Source organism: Dreissena polymorpha, chromosome 16 (assembly GCF_020536995.1).
Source record: "Dreissena polymorpha isolate Duluth1 chromosome 16, UMN_Dpol_1.0, whole genome shotgun sequence".
NCBI classification, from domain to species: Eukaryota; Metazoa; Mollusca; class Bivalvia; order Myida; family Dreissenidae; genus Dreissena; species Dreissena polymorpha.
The window spans coordinates 1,284,331-1,298,887 of NC_068370.1; the positions used below are offsets into that span (position 1 = coordinate 1,284,331).

The window sequence follows — 14,557 nt, forward strand, 5'->3', positions numbered from 1 at the left end:
GCACTTTATATATATATATTCTGTGCCAATGGAGCATATAGGGGTATACGTCACGTCTGTGACAAAGCTCTAGTTTGGCGGGGCATATCAATTCAACAAATTTTCTTGTTTATTCTTTAATCCTCTTTCATTCTTGAAACCAATAATGCTTATCATGGCCTTACATGTCGGTAAAGGCTGGTGTGTACACAAGGAGGGATTCGCAACGTGTTCTTATGCCCCTGAAGATGGGCATATAGTGATTGCACTGTCCGTCTGTCTGTCAGTCCGTCCGTCTGTCTGTCTGAAATTCTGTCACACCTTGCGCGTAAGTTTTGTGTTTAGGTTTCGAAAAATGTGGAAAAGGGGACATTAGTCATTGTATGGTGACAAGCCTTGTTGATGATGGTGTTGTTGAAGAGATTTGTTGGGCGTCAAAATAAAACAAATAAAAAATAAAAAATATAATAAATAAATAAATAACATTATAAAAACACAAAGAGGCAAATTACATAATTATAGAAGTTGATCATTACTGGCATACATTTCATTTAAATTGAACATTAAGGTCATTTATGATCGCTTTAATTAACAATTAAAATATCTTCACAAGTATATTGTGATGGGCTATTTAAGTTGTATTATTGTGTTGGACTTGACGATTGTTTTTAAAAGGTATGTTCAAGAACATGTAAACTGATAAAGACTGTAAATAAATGCAACCAATCAGCATGTTCCTTAAACTGTTGAAACAGTTTTCATGATTTGGAGAACCAAATTCTCCTAACTGACATACCCAGTTGTGATAATGTTGGTATTGATGATACTTATGTTATGAATGTAATATTGCATTTTTTATTTTTCGGCGTGCAATCTACAAACAGATTTCACATTTGCATTATATGTTATTCCATCGACTTTCATTTTTTGGGAAGTATTTGGTATGAAAAGGGATACTACAGCTCGTTTAGCATCGATGTTTACTGCGTATTCAGCATGAAACAATTGTATCTCTAATGATAAGGCTTGAGAGATAGAGCAGTTTCATACTTAATTCTCAACATCAATACAGTTTGTGTGTGCCCTTTATATTCAGAGGATTTTCAGCGCCCGAGCGTTTGAACTTAAAGGCTATGTTATCATATTTAGTTATTATTACCATATTGCTGTCTGTGTACTAGTATATTTTAGTTCATAAAAGTATCGTTTTTTGATATCCTGATTTTAGTTTTTGCCAAACCATATTTAATTGTTTTCGAAATTGAACATTAAACATGTAAAAGCATAAAGTTTTAAACAAGCTGTCGTTCAAGCCATTAAATCGTGACCACACTTTTAGCATTGCATTCCAAGCCCCAAGGTATCAGGGTGAGTTCGCGCAGTCAGTACAGGGATCTTTATATAATATAGACGGTATCGCGTGAACTAGGTGTACTGGGATTTTATTTAGACCAGATGTTAAATGAAGATATTCGCCGATATAATTATGGTATCTCAATAAAAGATTCTTAATGTGTTTTCAACAAAACCATGATAAATATTATGTTTGATTAATTCAACAAGAGTTACCCCACCATATTGAACAATGTATTGAGCATGAGCTAGATGATTCCCGATACTGTTAATAATCGAATCAAAAAGCAATGCCTGACAAACCACAAAATAGGTTTGTCCACAGAACGAGCAAATTAATATTTAAAATATATACAGATACTTCCTGTGTGGCCGGTTGACTAACATGTTTTAATTTAAACTTCCATTCTTCTTTTTTTTTGTATCTATAGATATATGATTAGCAGTATGTAATCATGTAAAGTAAAACGTGTAAATATCCCGTACTGCGTGAAATGCAGCTAAAAACTGCACAGAAAAAGATATATGCTAATCTTTGATTTCATTCTTTAAATTCTTTACCTTTCACCAAGTCCAACCACAATTAAACGCCGTATATCTTTTTTAAAGATATTTCTTGTATTTTTTTATAGGATGATGATGATGATGATGATGATTATGATGCATATGATGATGAAGATAATTAAACAAATAATTTGATTTCTTAATTCGATAGATGATGGTAATGGTGATGATGACAAAGATAATAATAATGATGAAATGAAGGAAACAATGCGGATGATAATAAGACTCCTGATTCATTTCTTGTGTTAAATGGAAAAAAAATGCATTTAATTATTTTTTTCTATTAACAAATGCATAACAAGTCATAAAAACTTGAACAAAGTTGCTGTGAACAAAGTTCACATAATAAAGTACGTAGCCATGTTTTATGGCTTTCAATTGATTTTTCCACAACATAGAAATATAATATTTTTATACAAACATTAAATCTTTTATTAAAGTATGATTTTATAATCAAAATTACAAGATTATTCAGTTTATTTCTTGTTTTATCCCAGTCAAAGAATTATTAACTTATGTTTAGAAAGTCATTAATCAGTTTATAAGTAAAAATACAAATTCCATCAGGTATTTATATTTCAAGTTCTTATTTTATTTTAAAACACAAAGGTCATTACTATTTATTTGTTTATGGTATATCTTATCCAACTTCACCTACTCCATTGCCGTTAATCACAGGCACCACCTCTTTTTTGAGATGCACTCATACACAAGCCAATGATATTTCCAAGGGGTTGCTGATGACTGAAAGTTATTTTTAAATACATGCAGAAATCTACAAGGTTAATAGGTTTTATATGTTTTTTCAACATATTTCGTATAAGTTTCAAAATCAGACAATTTAGTGCCATTCAACGAAGATTTGTTGAACCACAAAATAAATGTACAGAAACATATAATCACAACCCATTTGGAAATGTTTGGGAAATGTATAAGTTATGACAAGGTGGAGATTTTAAAAGCAAATCTATGTTTTTTCGCCTGTGTGACCAGCAGTTTTCCACCCAATTATATCGCTAACAACATCAAATGATTGCTAATAACATAAACAAATTGCTGCATTAACAACAACTAAGTCTTTTTTCCGATCTTAAATATACTTTTGCATTCCTCAAATAGAGATGAAGCCCTTATGCCAAGGAGGTGTCACCAATGCACAATACATGGGTCAACAGTCGTATCACAATAATATCATCTCATGACTTTCTGTAATTTGAAAGATAATGTTCCTATTTAATTTAATTTTTTATTTTTCAATGTTAATGCTTGAACCTAAATCTTTACTGAACATACATGTACACACTACTTATTAAATAGTTGGTTCCTTATGTATTTAAATATTAACATCATCCTATTTTCCATATACAACGTTCGTTTGATCTGAAAAAATTTGGGTTAACGTATTTATACTGAAAAAAAAATCATATTTAAAAGAAACAATATCTATCAAATTAAAGTCATGTGATGATATAATTGTGATACAACTGTCAAAGCATATAGTGCATTGGCACCACCTCCTGTTCTCAGCGCCACCTCCTTGGCATTGGCTCCATCTCTTTTGGAAGAATGCACAAGTACCGATTACATGGGCAATGAGCCTATGTTTTTGTTAATGAAGCAACTTGTTTACTTTATAAGCAATCGTTTGATGTTGTAAGCGATTTAATTGGAAGGAAATTTTCTTGTCACACAGGCAAAAATATATTTGCTTTTAAAATCTCCACCTCGTCATTATGTATACATTTCCCTCATGTTTCCAATGGGTTGAGATTGTATGATTCTGTACATTTGTAGATGAATTAATCTTTTCCAAATCGCCCTTAATTGACAAATTTCGAAACTTATTCGAAATATGTTGAAAAACATGTAAAACCTACTAAACCAGTGAAATTGTCCATGTATTCTTAAAACTTCGGGACGTAAGCGCCACCTCAGAAGTATCATTGGATCGTTTATTAGTGCATTACAAAAAAAGCGGTGGCACCCATGATTATAAATAGCAGTGTACTCATGAAGTCCATTTAAGCACAAATATGGTGCTTGAATTGTTTCCCATATCCCTATTTGGTTTTGTCTGTACATGTATGTCACAAGATCAACCCTTTCAGTGCTGGAACCGAATTTTGGCGTTTCATCCAGATCGCAACTGTTTGCTATTATGATGGTAGTCTTTAAAAAAAAAACGAAGAAAATGACAGTTTTAAAAATTATGCAGACGGTATTTTAGCAGACGACAAAAATCTCAGCATGCAAATGCTAAATGAATCTATAACAGTAAATGAATCCATAACAGTATTCTCATTTTGATAAGCTTTGATAGATTTGATTGCAGTGCAAAACCTAATATATTTATCAATATAATTTTAATTTATTCATGCTTGAAGGTTTGCTACTAAATGTCGGTTAAATAGTAAGGATCTAACATGAGTTGTGACATTTCTTACAATCTTTTATGAAACAAGTTTAGAAATTAATTTTAAAAAGAAACATTCTTTATAAATGTCTTATACAAAACATGTTGATAAATACAAGTATAATACTTACACCACACAACTATTTAAAGTTTGCCAAGTATATCTGCATTTGATTTGATGAAGTAAAATAAGCCAATAAGAATGCTATGAAAAAATTATGTTGACAAATATTTTGAAACTTACACCAGTAAAGAAGCTTGAAGTGTCACATGCATTGTGCAATGATGTGTACTTTTAGCTGTTTTACAGATGTGGTCCATGTTGCCCTGCATTATCCCTTTCAGTGCGGGAACCGAATTTTGAAGGCCTTTGCAAACAGTTTGGATCCAGATGAGATGCCACAGAACGTGGCGTCTCATCAGGATCCAAACTGTTTGCTATTCTGATAGTATTCTGTGAAAAAAATCGAAGAAAATGCTAATTTTAGAAATTCAGCAGACGACATTTTAGCAGACGACAAATTTCCCAGCATGCAAAGGGTTAATACCAGAATGTGTCATCATAAGCTCATAAATTGCACAAAACCTTAACATAAATACAAATATGTTGCTAATTATATGTTGGGAAATAGCTACACATACACAACATTTACTTTGTGTTGCTTTTTATCTTCTTCTACAAAGAAAACATTTTGGGTCATCGTTTGTTTTATACCTTTATACTAATATATTTAATGAATTCACAATTGAACTTATGGTAAAAAAGTCACGGTGCAAATTTAAAGGCTGTATGCATTACAGGCATATACATCAGCATGAATTAAAGTTTCATGTTCCTTCATTTAGTTTTCGTATGGTCGAAAAATTCTGTTAAGTAGCGACTTTATTGTTTTTATGATTAAATTTCTTCATGTGGTCATCAGTCTAAGTGTTCGGGGTTTCAGTTCAGTCTGAGTGTTAGAGGTTTCAGTTCAGTCTGAGTGTTGGGGGTTTCAGTTCAGTCTAAGTGTTGGGGGTTTCAGTTCAGTCTAAGATTTGGGGGTTTCAGTTCAGTCTAAGTATTGGGGGTTTCAGTTCAGTCTAAGTGTTGGGGGTTTCAGTTCAGTCTAAGTGTTGGGGGTTTCAGTTCAGTCTAAGTGTTGGGGGTTTCAGTTCAGTCTAAGTGTTGGGGGTTTCAGTTCAGTCTGAGTGTTGGGGGTTTCAGTTCAGTCTGAGTGTTGGGGGTTTCAGTTCAGTCTAAGTGTTAGAGGTTTCAGTTCAGTCTGAGTGTTAGAGGTTTCAGTTCAGTCTGAGTGTTAGAGGTTTCAGTTCAGTCTAAGTGTTAGAGGTTTCAGTTCAGTCTGAGTGTTAGAGGTTTCAGTTCAGTCTGAGTGTTAGAGGTTTCAGTTTAGTCTGAGTGTTGGGGGTTTCAGTTCAGTCTGAGTGTTAGAGGTTTCAGTTCAGTCTGAGTGTTAGAGGTTTCAGTTCAGTCTGAGTGTTAGAGGTTTCAGTTCAGTCTAAGTGTTGGGGGTTTCAGTTCAGTCTAAGTGTTGGGGGTTTCAGTTCAGTCTGAGTGTTGGGGGTTTCAGTTCAGTCTAAGTGTTGGGGGTTTCAGTTCAGTCTGAGTGTTGGGGGTTTCAGTTCATTGTGTTGGGGGTTTCAGTTCATTGTGTTGGGGGTTTCAGTTCATTGTGTTGGGGGTTTCAGTTCATTGTGCTGGGGGTTTCAGTTCAGTCTGAGTGTTGGGGGTTTCAGTTCATTGTGTTGGGAGTTTCAGTTCATTGTGCTGGGGGTTTCAGTTCATTGTGTTGGGGGTATGAGTTCATTGTGTATTATTTTGAAAGGTGTCGATACTAAAAACATAGTGGTTGTTTTTTTTCTTCTTCTAGTTTTCTCTCCGTGATTGATTTCCTATTCTTTAAATTTGTGTATTTATTTTCTTTACAATTATAGATATGAATCATTCACATTCCTTCCCTTTGATATGGCAAGTATCGTAATCCGTTGTCTCTTAACTTTTGTATTTGATATTTGATTCCTGGGCAGCAAAATTTCAATACTGTGTCAACTGTGTGTGTTTTTGTTTGTTTACTACTTATAGTGAACTAGAAAATTTCTATAATGATATCCTTCTATTGTCAATTATTCTGGATATCCCTTTCTTACGCACAATTTGAGTTGTGTTTTGACTTATTAATAAAAAATAAAAATCGTGCAATATTATGAGTATTCAGTGTCCTTGAGATGTTTGTGTCGTTTTAATTCTTTTTGACCCATAAATGGGGTTGATGGAGGGAACAGAAATTTGGATATGTTAATAATGTTTGGGAGGGAAAGGAATCTGGGATTTGCCAATTAATAACAATTCTTTAGTTTTATCCACAGAACCAAGTAATTTACCAAGTATTATACCTTATAAAAAAATAGTTCTTTTTTCAATTACTCAATCAATAGGTAATTTGATTTATTACATTATCAATCCAAATTTATCAAATTTTTGTCATAGTGTAATTTCATCACTATTTTGGTAATAATTTTTTTTATTATCATATAAAGGCAACTTATTTGTTAATCTGTAACTCAATACTGAAGTAGGATCAGTTATTTAAGATATTTCACAATGGTGTAGGCTTATAACAACAAGCTTTTATTTCATTTGTTAATTTCTTATACACTACTTATTATCTGATGTTTTGAATATGATAAGAATATTTAGTTTTTATGCCCCCGGTAGGATGGCATATAGTGATCGCACTGTCCGTCTGTCTGTCTGAAATTCCATCACACTTTGCATTTAGGTTTTGCGTTTAGGTTTTGCGTGAAGGTTTCGATTTAATTCTTTCTTTTTTTTTTCAAAGCAGCGCAGTAGGGGGCATTGTGTTTCTGACAAAAACATCTCTTGTTCAAATAATTTTGGTATTCAATAATTTTATTAATGTGAACATTTAAACTTATTGTTTCATAATTGTTAATTCAGTGTGTGGTGTGGAGGCTGAGTATATTTATTTATAATATTGGTAAGAAACTATGTCAAATGTAAACTTTTTGTGATTTTGTTTGGAAATGATAAGAATATTAAGTTTATCAAAACATGTTGGTATTCAATCATTTAAGTAACTCTGTTAATAATTTGGTGGCTCTGGTGTGTTGGGTATAGTTTAGGTTGTATGTACAAATTTAGAAGCTGAGTATATTTATTCATAATATTGTTAAGAAACTATGTCAAATGTAAACTTTTTGTGATTATGTTTGGAAATGTTTGAAATGATAAGAATATTCAGTTTTTCAAAACATTTTGGTATTCAATCATTTTAGTAACTCTGTTAATAATTTGGTGGCTCTGGTGTGTTGGGTATAGTTTAGGTTTTATGTACAAATTTAGAAGCTGAGTATATTTATTCATAATATTGTTAAGAAACTATGTCAAATGTAAACTTTTTGTGATTTTGCTTGGGAATGTTAGAAATGATAAGAATATTTAGTTTTTCAAAACATTTTGGTATTCAATCATTTAAGTAACTCTGTTAATAATTTGGTGGCTCTGGTTTGTTGGGTATAGTTTATGTTTTATGTACCAATTTATTTATGAAACTATGTGGAAATTGAGAATGAAGTTGCATTTGTCCCAATTTCTGGATTGAACGGAGACAACATGATTGAATCAACAGATAAGATGCCCTGTTACAAGGGATGGGCCGTTGAGAGGAAGGAAGGCAATGTGTCTTGAAAGACCCTGTTTGAGGCTTTCGCCTTGACCATACTAGAAGCCCCTGCTCTGCCACTCCAGGACGCCTACAAAATTGGAGGTATTGTAACAGTGCCAAGTGGGGACTGGTATCCTCAAGCCCGGCATGGTGGTCACATTCTCCCCTGCCAACATCACCACTGATGTTGGATTCAATGTCAACAACATCTCTGTCAAGGAAATCAGAACAGGAAACGTCACTGGCGACTCCAAGAACGTATTTTTTGCTTACCAAACACTTTTTGTATATAAATTGTTACAGCATTTTTTGTTATGTCTTTCATGTAAATATATTTTGCTTGTCTTGTGATGTAGATGTCAAAGATACCATGGTAAGAAATCTTGTTGGCCTGAACCACCATAGAGATTTCTTCCATGGTATCTCTGACATTTACATTGCAGACATTTTTTGTTATGTGTAAAGTCAGTTTGTATTTTGTTTGTCTTGTGATGTAAATGTCAGAGATACCATGGTAAGAAATCTTGTTGGCCTGAACCACCATAGAGATTTCTTCCATGGTATCTCTGACATTTACATTGCAGACATTTTTTGTAATGTGTAAAGTCAGTTTGTATTTTGTTTGTCTTGTGATGTAGATGTCAGAGATACCATGGTAAGAAATCTTGTTGGCCTGACCAACCATAGAGATTTCTTCCATGATATCTCTGACATTTACATTGCAGACATTTTTTGTTATGTGTTCAGTCAGTTTGTATTTTGCTTGTCTTGTGATGTAGATGTCAGAGATACCATGGTAAGAAATCTTGTTGGCCTGACCAACCATAGAGATTTCTTTCATGATATCTCTGACATTTACATCGCAGACTTTATAACTTACTGACTATAAAACATTTGTCAAAAGCTTAACTCTTTTTTTTATATCTTTACACTTTAACACCAACAACAAATTGACTCATTTATTTTTTTTTGCAAATTAGACATCTCCCATTATTCAAATCATTATGTAGAAAAAAGTACCTGTTTTTTTTAAATTAAGCTGTGGGTTTTTGCAAGTTGTAATATTTTTTTTGGTATGAAATTAAAGATTTTGACAAAAAACAGCTTTGTTCTTATTTTCATTGGAAAAATTATTCCATCAAATAAACTGCTTTATTATCCTGTGGTCTAGCTAAGAAATCAGTGGTACAAAAGAAGCCTTACTTCTTACATGCAGATGTATGACTACATTGTAACTCCAATTAAACCCTTTGCATGCTGGGAAATTTGTCATCTTCTAAAATGTCGTCTGCTGAATTTCTAAAATCATAATTTTCTTCATTTTTTTCAAAGACCACTATCAGAATAGCAAAGAGCTTGGATCCTGATGAGACGCCACGTTGTTTGACATCTCATCTGGATCCAAACTGTTTGCAAAGGCCTTCAAAACTCGGTTCAAGCACTGAAAGAGTTAATGGATCAGGGGATCCAAGGCATGAAACTGGTTATACACTGGTTTTAAACTGACTGTGTTATTACTTCAGTGCAAATATATTGCCATGATGTGCTGACATATTGTCAGGTGCAAATACATACGGAATATTACGCTAGTCAATTGTTCAAAGAATTTGTATCACTCGAGTGGCTTGTGTGATGACGTATCACACGAGAGGCGGAGCCTCGAGTGTGATGCGAAATAGCACAAGCCACGAGAGTGATACAAACTCTTGGAAAAATTGACTAGCGTAATATTCCTTTTATTATATACAACAACTAACGAAAACAGTTAACAAATGTATTTTTTACTTTAACAAAACAATGACTAAAACGGTATGCCATAGTTTATTTAAGACTTGTATGAATACAGTTTATGTAAATTAACGTGTTAACATTCGAACCGGGAAAACACAGGTTTCCGACACGCTTACCTTATTGCCATCGTTAATCCAATTTTTATAACAATTAAGTTGACAACTTTAATCAGATTTGCAAAAACGTTTAAACGATATGCACTTCCACTTCTAACTTTCATGTCTTTATCGAAACTTACTTTAAACCACACTATTTTATTGTATTCCTATCGAAATATACATTTATGCATGATAAACACACACTCCAAAATACGTTTTTAACACATAGTTTACTGTTAAAAAACACCACGTCCAACATGTCCTGGTTACAGAGTTCAGATAAAACTATTGTGTTTTGTCACAGAAATGACGTCACACAGTTTACTTCGTAATATATTTCGTAATATAAAATATTTCTATTTTCGGTGCGTGTAATGTGACGTCATTAAATGGGTCAAAGCAGTCCATCTAGTATGGTAATACGGAATTGGAAACAGCGAGTAGCGTAATACAGGATTTTTCATTTCAACGATTGATACAACCTGTATTTTGTTAAAAACATTAAACAGGTATATAATAAATGCATATAAGCCTAAGCCTTTAAATATCTGGATAAATACTCCCTTTCTAGTTAATATGTATATATTCTTTATTTATCTGATAATCCTATATAATCACAACTTCAAAATAAAAATAATCTACCTGGCCAATACTGACCATAAGTGTATTTAAGAATTTTATAAACACAAACATATACCATTTTTCAGAAGTGCAAAATTGTAAAATGAATTATGGGATGGGGTATTTCTAATTAGAAATTATTTTCTGAAACCAGGTGAAAGTCAATTCTGCATACGATAAACCTGCATTTGAATGTTTCTTAATTGTCTGAATTTGATTTCCCTTTGCAGGTTATGTTAACACTTGCATTTGAGCATACTTTTTAAAAATAAATATTGTTTACACATTTGAATGAGATGAAACCGAGTAAAAGTGAATTTACAGTTACATTTAAGCAAACTATATTAAAATATTGTTTACAAATAAGAATGAAATGAAACATGACTACATAAACTTGTAAAAAGCTGTCCAACGAACGATAGCATATAAATAGTAACACCGTAAGACTGTAAAACACTCATAATTAAACACATGCTATTTTTATCTCCTTTATTTGCCTCAAACAATGGTTAATCACACTTTGACTGTCAAATGCCCCAGTGCAAGTTAACTCTTTTAGTTCTGGAACTGACTTTTGAAGGCCTTTGCAAACAGTTTGGATCCAGATGCGAGGCCACAGAACGTAGTGTCTCATCAGGATCCAAACTGTTTGATATTCTGAAAGTATTCTTTAAAACAAATCGAAGAAATTGCTAATTTTAGAAATTCAGCAGACAATATTTGAGCAGCCGACAAATTTCCCAGCATGCAAAGGGTTAATCAATTATAATATGGCAACAATCAATCACAGCGATTGGCGCCTCCATGTTTGAATTCCAGAAAACATGTGCAACGGAAATGGAAGGTAATAGGAAAAAGACATTTGTTTGTCAGAAACACAATGCCCCCTTCTGCACCGCTTTGAAGCCATAAATTTGACCTTCAACCTTGAAGGATGACCTTGACCTTTCACCACTCAAAATGTGTAGCTCCATGAGATACTCATGCATGCTAAATATCAAGTTGCTATCTTCAATATTTTAAAAGTTATGACTAATGTTAAAGTTTTCGGAAGGACAGAGAGATTGACTGATGGACAGTTCATAAACTATATGCCACCCTTCGGGGGGCATAAAAAAGGAACTAAGAAACACCTGTGTTATATTGGACTCAACATTTTATCTGATTGATTTACATGTCATTGGATTTACTGTGTAATTGCCTTTAAATGCTTTTAATGGTAAATAAGAATAATGTTTAAGGAATACATTTTCATAAATTATTATTTTATTAAAAAATAAAATTAATACATAATTATTGGACATAATGGACTGCATGTGATAGGCCTTCCAAAACATTTTAGAAAACAGCTGAGCACTTAAGACTTACAAGCCCAGTACAATGTACATGTCATGTCATTCGTATGTAATACTTTCCTTAAATAAAACAATAGATAATCAAACAACAACATTGTTAACATGACACACTTTCTGTGCATTATGTCTTACTATGAGTCTGAATTGAATCTTTTTCAAGCCTAAATAAATGAATTTTATTTAACTATTTATCATCCACAGTCGCCAATTTTTATTTAAATGTTTAATTGCACTGAATTGTTTCAAGCTTAAAAAAGTTAGCTGCCCAGCCGGACTACCAACTTTTGAAATATAGTTGCCCGGGCCAAAATCTACTCACCCTGGGCTCATGGCGAACCACTAATTTCCATCCCTGCATGCATTTTTGTGTTGTTTCAAATTAGTGACAGTCAAACTCAAAATTCTTTTTTTAGCAATATTAATGGAACAAAATGAGAAATAGATAAATTGTTATCCCATGATGATCAACTCATTAATGAAATTACACCATATCTGATAGAGGTTGTTAACTTTTAACCGTGCTGTTTACAGCAAACAAGCTCAATTTATCAGTGTCATGTCACAAGGTGCTTCAAGCCTTTTTCTTTTGTCAACTTATGAAAGGTTAGACAAGAAATATCTTTAAAAAAGATATACGGCGTAAATAGTTTAATGAATGAGATCAAGGATAGCGAATGTCTTTTTCTGTGCAGTTCTTAGCTGCATCACACGCAGTACGGGATGTTACGGGGAGTTTTCGCGGCTTATTTTACATTATAACATATTGCTGGTCATAAACCTATATAGATACAAAACAGAAAACCAAAAGAAGAATGGAAGTGAAATTTAAACATATGAGTCAACCGGCCACACGAGAACAAACCTGTTTTAGTGGTCTGTCGGGTATTGCTATTTGATTCGATTATTAACAGTATCGAGAATCATCGTGCTCGTGCTTAAAGTGATATTATGGGCATTTTGCACTGTTGAATTGAGCTGAAAAGAATTAACAGGTCAAAATAGTTAGTTAAAATGTGGTTACTGATCAATTATCTGCAACTCACCTTGCTACCAGTTGTTTATAAAAATATATTTTATATTCGATATTCTTACGTGACCCACCCAGTCCTGTAAGCCGAAATGATCCGTAAAACAATATTGTGTCTTTGTGTCGTATGAACAAATCTGCACTAAAACTAAATTTAGGTTCAACTCGTAAACGCATGATCAGTTGTCAAACGAAAGTACGGTTAATATTCAAATGCATTATTTTTCTCTTTCTGGTATATTGTTTTAGTATGTTGATGCTGCATTAATTACTATAAGTGTATATGAAGTAGAAACATCAAAAATAATCAACGGTTGCGATAGACACCTATAAACTGTTACATGCTCATAATATCACTTTAGTACATTAGGCAATATGGTGGAATAATTATTGTTAAATTTATTAAAAATAATATTTATCATTGTATTGTTGAAAACACATTAAGAATCTAGTATTGACATACCATAATTATATTGCTGAATATCTTCTTTTAACATATTTCTGGTCTAAAGAAAATTCCAGGTAACCTAGTTCACGGATAGCGTCTTTATTATATAACGATTATTTTACTGACCGCGAACTCCGGTGATGACCTGTATATAAACTCTGAATGTCCGCGACTTGACCCGAAACCTCGCGGGTTGAAATGCAATTCTTTAAAGTGAGGCCTCGCTTCCACTGCTCTTTATACTTTTACATGTTAACATGTTGACAGGAATATGGAAGTAAGTACTAAATATGAGAACATAGCCTTTTAAGTATAAACGCTTTTGCGCTGGTAATACTCTGAAAATAAAAGGTGTACGCACAAACTGTATTGATGTCGAGAATTGAGTGTAAAACTGTTCTATCTATTAAGCCTTTTCATTAGAGATAAAATTGTTTCATACAGTAAAACAGTGGTACAAAGACGCGGATATGTTTCCAATGTTCTGGTGGTATACTCAAATCAGCCAATGGAATAAATGAAGTGTATTCATTCGTACCTAGCCGCGGGAAATTTTATTTGAATTTTATTGGACACTTACAAAGGTCAAGTCAGGGTGAAAAGCTGGCTTATGCAGCTTACGCCGAAAAAAATGCAAAAAATGATGGGATAAATTGACTACAAGCACTGGGAATTATGGCATGTTGCAATACCAACACCCCTTTTTTATCCAGCTTGATCTAGCTCCAAGAATTAAGAAATTTCAAAATTGGAATTCTCTATGGCAGCAATGATGATAGAAAAGTTCAAAGGCACAGGACTCAGGAAAAAGTGGATAACTGAGCATGAACTTTAGTATTGCATCATCAAATTTCATGGTGATTACTAATTTATAGTTACAAATAAATCACTAGAGAAATGTGGAAAAAGTTTCCTTCACAAATGCAAAACATTATATGCAGAAAAATGGCCAGACTGACAGACAAACTGAATGAGTGACAGTCCAATATAACCCCTCTTAAATCATTGTTTACAGGGCTATAAATATGTGTAGACTTAAAAACAAACTCAAAAATCTTAGATTAAACCTATTTATTTTAGTTTGATTGCATTGAAAGCCTATGGCTTATTTGAAACGCACTTGAGTCTGTTACCTGGTTGGTGTCTTTGAGGGAGATCGAAAGAAACACTCCCACTATGGGGATTGAACCTGTGACCTCCCGATCGCTGGGCGGACACAATATCC

General features: G+C 33.2%; 2 long non-coding RNA genes across 6 annotated transcripts in view; one reads left to right on the forward strand and one right to left on the reverse strand.

Annotated features, from left to right (window-relative positions):
* The window catches only part of LOC127862577 (uncharacterized), a 178,451-nt gene that overhangs the window by 68,812 nt on the left and 95,082 nt on the right, over positions 1–14,557 (reverse strand). The window contains exon 1 of one of the 2 annotated variants that reach the window (XR_008040683.1): positions 9,900–10,508. The exons of the other annotated variant lie outside the window; for it this stretch is intronic. This is a non-coding gene — a long non-coding RNA (uncharacterized LOC127862577). Of the gene's footprint in view, positions 1–9,899; positions 10,509–14,557 lie in introns of those variants that run through there. 2 annotated transcript variants of the gene reach the window in all.
* LOC127862575 (uncharacterized) overlaps positions 2,948–14,557 on the forward strand; it is a 105,046-nt gene continuing 93,436 nt past the window's right edge. Inside the window, exons 1-2 of one of the 4 annotated variants that reach the window (XR_008040680.1) lie at positions 2,948–5,324; positions 5,611–7,651. This is a non-coding gene — a long non-coding RNA (uncharacterized LOC127862575). Of the gene's footprint in view, positions 5,325–5,353; positions 7,652–14,557 lie in introns of those variants that run through there. The other 3 variants (XR_008040677.1, XR_008040679.1, XR_008040678.1) reach the window with 3 other exon arrangements.